Source organism: Micropterus dolomieu, linkage group LG13 (genome assembly GCF_021292245.1).
Source record: "Micropterus dolomieu isolate WLL.071019.BEF.003 ecotype Adirondacks linkage group LG13, ASM2129224v1, whole genome shotgun sequence".
NCBI lineage: Eukaryota > Metazoa > Chordata > Actinopteri > Centrarchiformes > Centrarchidae > Micropterus > Micropterus dolomieu.
In genome coordinates, this window is record NC_060162.1 from 256,704 (window position 1) to 262,560 (window position 5,857).

General features: G+C 48.9%; 1 long non-coding RNA gene across 2 annotated transcripts in view; it reads left to right on the forward strand.

Annotated features, from left to right (window-relative positions):
- Nucleotides 1-3,768, forward strand: part of LOC123982367 — a 31,704-nt gene extending 27,936 nt beyond the window's left edge. For both annotated transcript variants that reach the window (XR_006827948.1, XR_006827947.1), the window contains exon 4: nt 3,075-3,768. This is a non-coding gene — a long non-coding RNA (uncharacterized LOC123982367). The remainder of the gene's footprint in view (nt 1-3,074) is intronic.
- Nucleotides 3,769-5,857: the final 2,089 nt, after the last annotated feature.

The window sequence follows — 5,857 nt, forward strand, 5'->3', positions numbered from 1 at the left end:
ACACTCACTACTTTACATTGTGGTAAAGTATCGGTTCTTTAGTGTTGTCATATGAAAAGACAGAATCAAATATTTGAGGGGTGTACTCACTTTGGTCAGATACTGTATATACGACCGTGAGACCTGCACATCAGCTCCGATAATGCCTTTTCTTCAACACTGAAAACCACAGGTCCATTGAGGCCCACAACTTAGAGGGCTGCGCCTATACTCATAGAATCTGGTTTTACAATACATAACTACCATTCGCCCTCTAAGGCTATCGCTGTTGGGTTAGAGGTGAAGCAAGATGACTCAACACCTTACTGGACCCATACGGTACCACCAAGCACAGATCCACCTGCCCAGAGCCAACCTAATAAGCCACCCAGTCCCCCTCAGCCTAGCGGCCTTCATGATGGCGTATGATGCTCATCCACTGATGCTGCGACATGGGGAAGGGAAAGCAACCCATGCGTAATAGGCCAGGGACGGGATAGGGGACCCCGCAGCTGTGCAGGCGCAGATGAAGGTTACGCACTGCAACCATTCCAGCTGCGCACAGACCATCCGGTTGGAAGGAGACCAACCGCGCACTCACAGAGGACAATCACTCAGACAGAACACTCAGTACTGAGTGAGTCAACGAGAAGCAGGAGACATCCCGCAGGTAGAAACGGACGAAAGAGCACGGGGAAGACCAGGAGGCCGCTGTGAAGACATCATCTACTGTTATGCCACTTTGCAACGTCACAGAGGAAGAGACACCTCTCATGGAGTGCGCCTTGATTCCGTCCGGGGGAGATTCGCCGGCTGACACATAGGCCTGTGAAACAGCTTTGCACACCCTTGTGAGACAGATTCTGTGCTGACAGGCGAAGGACTGGAGGGAGGGTAATCACTCTCGACCTGATAGTGGTGGCAGGATTAGGGCGCAAGACAGCCGAGCTACAGTCACCCTGGATCAGAGCCGTCTCAATGCACTTTGAAAAGTGCGCGGGCCAGCGAGTAACTGCACAGCAGCCGGTTGGTCTGGTACTGGGCACTCTGTAAGGAGAAACACAGGAACTTCCTGTGATCCAGGACGACGGGAACGTGAAAGTACATGTCCGTCAGGTTGATGGAGGTGAGCCAGTCCCCCTGGCACACACACACTCCAACACCTGCTTCGCTGTCAACATGTGAAAAGGTCTCTCCATAATTGCTTTATTGAACAATGACAGATCAAGAATGGGCCTCATTCCCCCCGTCTTCTTCCTGACCAGGAAGTAACGAGAGTAGAACCCCTGATTCACCTGCCCCAGAGGAACCCTGGAGATAGCCTGTTTCTCCAGGAGATCCTGAAGTACCCGCCTGGAGTGCGGCGTTCTGAGTCCCACCGTGACTCGTGGGGAACCCGCCTCGAAAGGGCCGGGAACCCTCCTGCGGGAGTGTTTGAACAGGAGAGTGAAGCTCCTGACAGGGAGAGGGAGGGTTGTGTGCGCTAACAAGACTACAAGGCTCTGTTGTGTTTTACTGCAAAACAGTTGGTCTCAACAAAGACCCCTCATCCATGAAACCATCCACTTTAGTGATAGGAACATAAGTGGAAATGGGAGCCCGGAGAACCCTGGGATCAGTAGCGGCACCGTCCTGGTACCGCCTGATGGGAGGGAAGCGTGGTCAGACAGTGTCTCACTTCACGCCAGCCATTTAATCTGATGGGACAAGCTTTTGGGCCGAGGGGGCGATCGGATTACAGTTAGCAGAAGCCCTCTGGATGATGGGGGGAAGCTCTCTGAGCAGGCCGCTGATGGATGGGAGGGAATTGACAGTGGAGAGCGGGATTGTCACGTTCCATGAGAGAGCGCCTTCAAGGCTGGAGTCACCAATGTTGAGGCTGGCATCCACCGGAGGTTGGAATGGGGGATGCAGAGAACCACAGGGAGAACCGCTGGGAGACCCGCAAATGGAAGGAGCAGAGTCCTCTGACTCCTGCTCTTCTGGCAACAGCAGGTCAAGGGCTTTGTCCAGGGAGCGTGTGGGGCGCCACTCCTCCTCATCCTGAATGGGAAAATTACCCGCGCAGCGCTGCCTCTCCTCAGGAGAGAAAAAGGCGCAGAATGGACAGCATGAGCCAAGGGTGAGCTCTCAGCTGGCGTGCAGCAGGATGAAGCCCGTTTCGCAGATGCCGTACATCCACATGGATGTGCTGGCGTCCTGCCCCTTTGGCCAGTCTGCTGGAAGATATGCGCACATAAGGGTAATTCCAATAGTGATAGCCTTAGAGAGCAAAGCCTATACGAAGTAGAACATAATAAAATGTACTGTATAGTCACATATGGTAACGTTGGCCTACAAAAATGAAATAAGGGTGAAACAATAGCCTATATACAATCCTGGCTGGTTTACGAGGTTTGTGAAGGCAGCGCTGTCCAGAGTGCCAAAAGGAGCGGAGATCAAAAGCTAATTAACACATCGTGGTTCGTTTGAGAGAGAAACAGCTGTTTGTACGAGCCTTCCCTGCTGATTTTAAGTGATTATTGTGAATACACTTAAAAGATTATTAAAAGTACTATAAACAGGTATGGTAATAAGGCTGTGCAATATGACTATATATCGTCTATTTGACGATAGAGAAATGTCGATCGTTTACAATTATACTCTATTGTTTATATCGCTGTGTTGCAAATTCCACACTTTACCGTATATTTAGGTGAGGGAACAGCACTTGAAATGTGTTCAGCTGGAACTAAGATTCAGACCGGAAAAGAGACTGAAGCTGAGTTTAGATCAATTACAGCCTAATAAAACATGAAACTCTGATCGCTGGGAAACAATGTTCTAGTGTTGTTGTTCTAGTGCAGGCTTTCAGCTTCCTTTTTCCTGATGTAGATGAAGTGTAGTTTCACTGGAAGAGGTGCTGTAGGGGGAAGAGAGATCTGACAGATTTAATGAAATTAATACAATCAAACCCAGTTTCATGGTGTTTGTTTCCTGATGACAGACAGCTGACTTCATGAACAACCTGAGTGGAAACACCTGTGTGGGTATCACCTGTATCGCCTGTATCACCTGTATCACCTGTCTCTCTCTGTCTCTCTCTGTCTCAACAGAGCCTTTCTGATCAGCTGAGCAGCAGCAGAGAGGAAAACCTGCAGACTGAACTTTGACTTAGAATCAGAGAAACTCTACCTGAACTCATTTCATCATGGGAGGACAGGAGAGCCGACCTACAACACAAAAAAGATGGATCAGAGAACTGACTCCACATCTGTCTGAATTAATGGACAAACTTATTAAACTTGCAGCTTCATTCATCAAAGAATTTGACAACAATGCATACAGAATGAGAGAGATTGTAGGAGAGATTCAGATGAATTCTTCTGAAATGAAAGAGATGCAGGAGGAAACGGATACATCCAGAAGAACAGGAGTTGTTTTTATAGGACTTGGACTCCTGATCTTTGCAGGTCCATTTACTGTAGGGCTGAGCTTATTAGCAGCAGGAGCAGCAGGAGCAGCAGGAGCAGCAGCTGGAGCAGTAGTGGTAGGAGCAGCAGCTGCTGTAGCAGGACATAGACAAAGACAAATGTCAGCAGCAGCAACAGCTGTAGCAGGACAAGGACAAAGACAAATGTCAATAGCAGAAGCAGTTGCAGAAGCATTAGTAGAAATAGTAGGAGGAGCAGTAGCAGCAATAATAATAGAAGTAGTAAGAAGTGCAGCAGCAGTAGGAGCAGCAGTAGCAGTAGTAGCAGCAGTAGTAGCAGCAGGAGCAGCAGCAGTAGGAGCAGTAGTAGCAGTATCAGTAGCAGTAGTAGTTGCAGCAGTAGCAGCAACAGCAGTAGCAGCAGTAGGAGCAGTAGCAGTAGGAGCAGTATCAGAACAAGCAGTAGTAGCAGCAGTAGCAGCAGCTGTAGCAGCAGCAGTAGGAGCATCAGTAGGAGCAGTAGCAGTAGGAGCAGCAGGAGCAATAGCAGCAATAGCAGCAGCAGCAGCAGCAGCAGTAGGAGCAATAGCAGTAGCAGTAAGAGAAGCAGGAGAAGCAGAAGTAGCAACAGCAGCAGTAGCAGCAGTAGGAACTGCGAAAGCAGTAGCAGCAGGAGCAGCAGCAGCAGGAGCAGTGGCAGGACTAGGAACAGGAGCAACAGCAGGAGCAGTATTTGTAGCAGTAGCAGTAGAAGCACCAGGAGCAGTAATAGTAGGAGCAGTAGGAGGAGCAGTAGCAGTAGGAGCAGGAGCAGCAGGAGCAGTAGAACCTGGAGCAGTAACAGCAGGAGCAGTAGCAGCAGGAGCAGTAGCAGCAGGAGTAACAACAGCATTAGAAGCACTGGTAACAGTAACAGATGAGGCAAGAACAGGAGGAGCAGCATTATCACTAAAAGCAGGAACAGTAGGAGCAGTAGTAGCTGTAGGAGCAGGAGCTGCATTAGCAGTAGTATCAGTAGGAGTAGAAGCATCAGGAGCCGTAATAGTAGGAGCAGTAGGAGCAGCAGTAGCTGTATGGACAGGAGCAGTAGGGACAGTAAAACCTGGAGCACTAGCAGCAGGAGCAGTAGCAGCAGGAGCATTAGCAGCCGAAGTAGCAGCAGCATTACAAGCACTGGTAACAGTAACAGATGAAGCAACAACAGTAGGAGTAGCAGCAGCTACAGTTGCAGCAGAAGCAGTCAGAGTAGCAGCAGTAGCAGCAGCAGTAGCAGTAGTAGCAGGAGGAGCATTAACAGCAGGAGCAGGAGCAGCAGGAGTAGCAGTAGCTGTAGCAACAGCAGTAGTTGCTGCAGGAGCAGTAGTGGCAGCAGGAGGAGCAGCTGCAGCAGTAGTAGCAGTAGTAGCAGCAACCGCTACAGTAGCAGGAACAGCAGCAGCAGGAGCACCTGCAGCAGTAGCAGCAGTAATAGCAGCGACTATTGCAGTTGCAGGAACACTGGCAGCAACAGGAGCAGCTGCAGCAGCTGCAGCAGGAGCAGAAGTAGTAGTAGCAGCAGGAGGAGTTAATGTTGTTGGTGCAAACATAAGAAAAATTATGAAAAAGAACAGAAAAGGTGCAGAGGAAGTAGAAAAGCTGGGGAAAGAATTCCTGGAGATTGTTGAACCGCTGAAGAACGAGCTGGAAGAAATAAAGAGGACGTGTGAACAGCTGGAGGAAGAATCAGCTGCAGTTCAGGCTGATAACACTCTGTCAGACATGGAGGAGTTTCAGAGGATCCTCAGACGAGTGGCTGAACTGAAACAGGAGAGTCAGGAAGCTGAAAAAGGGAGAGGGGTGATGGGTAAACTGGTTAACGTCTTCAGACTCACTGCAAGCCCTGTGGACAGAAAGTTAACAGCCTCCATCCTCCAGTCAGCTGATCAGTGTCAGAAGGTCTCTGATCAGTTTCTTCAGGTGAAGAATGAACTGTCCTCATTTACAGGACAGTGAAGAGGAAGACTCCGAGCTGCAGCGTGAAGAAAAACATCCAGACTCATGTCCAACATCTTCAAAGCCTGATCTGTGAGCTCAGCCTCTAAATGTAAAGGCTGCTGAGCTGAACTCCCTCCTCGGTGTTTAATGTGGATCTGCTGACTTCCTGTCCTGCAGGAACACGATCAGTAGAACTCACTTTACTGAGTGGATATATCTGTTGATGTGTCTGCTTGATATCTGCAGTGACGTCAGTAGCTGAGCTCACTTTTCCTTCAGCAGCTTCATTTTAGACTTCTTATTGTCTAACTCTGATCTGAAGTCAGCTCACATTTCTCTTTCACTCATTTTCTTTCATTTGCTCTCTTTGTTCTCATTCATTCTCATACAATCAGTTTGTTTAACAGGTCGAGGAGATTTCCTCTTTTTATTGACATATTACAGGCTTTTCGTTCTGTTTGTGCCGTTAACTGAGAAGATTTGAATAATTTT